Raw genomic sequence first — 534 nt, 5'->3', positions numbered from 1 at the left:
ATATATATATATATATATATATATATATATATATATATATACATGTATGGACATTTTATAACATGTGTACACGAGTGTGACTCTGTATATATTTACGTGCGTGAGTGAGAGAGAGAGAAAGATAGAGGAGGATGAGGCCGGGGTAGGAGGGCATAATTATGTGCAAATGTAACCAATCGCAAAGCAGCCGTTAGGGTTGTAAGGCCGTGTAGGTGTTTGTAGTAAAGACAGTGGCAGTATGAGGTTGAGGTGTGGGTGGAGGAACGTGCGAACATGAAAACAAGAAGGTTGAAGGGGAGACAGGTGTAACAAAAAAAATTAATATACAAATAAATAAATAAATAAATAAAAGAGGAGGAAAAGCGAGAGGAGTCAGCTGCCAAAAAAAAAAAGGCAAGACTTTAAAAAGAAATAGGAAGTCAGATGGCGAAGGTGGTAGCGGGATTGTTGATGTTGATAGTGGTGGTGGTGGTGGTGGTGGTTTCATTTCGAGTGGTTCCAGATGGAGATTGCGATGACGTCAGCAGGTTGTCG

The 534-nt window shown here is 39.7% G+C and overlaps 1 protein-coding gene across 1 annotated transcript in view; it reads left to right on the top strand.

The window, feature by feature from the left end:
* The window catches only part of LOC106870419 (uncharacterized), a 32,845-nt gene that overhangs the window by 6,858 nt on the left and 25,453 nt on the right, over positions 1–534 (top strand). The window lies entirely within an intron of this gene.

The sequence above is a fragment of the Octopus bimaculoides genome, chromosome 12 (genome assembly GCF_001194135.2).
Source record: "Octopus bimaculoides isolate UCB-OBI-ISO-001 chromosome 12, ASM119413v2, whole genome shotgun sequence".
NCBI lineage: Eukaryota > Metazoa > Mollusca > Cephalopoda > Octopoda > Octopodidae > Octopus > Octopus bimaculoides.
Note: the sequence above shows the minus strand (reverse complement) of the source record. Positions and strands in the feature narration are given on the sequence as shown.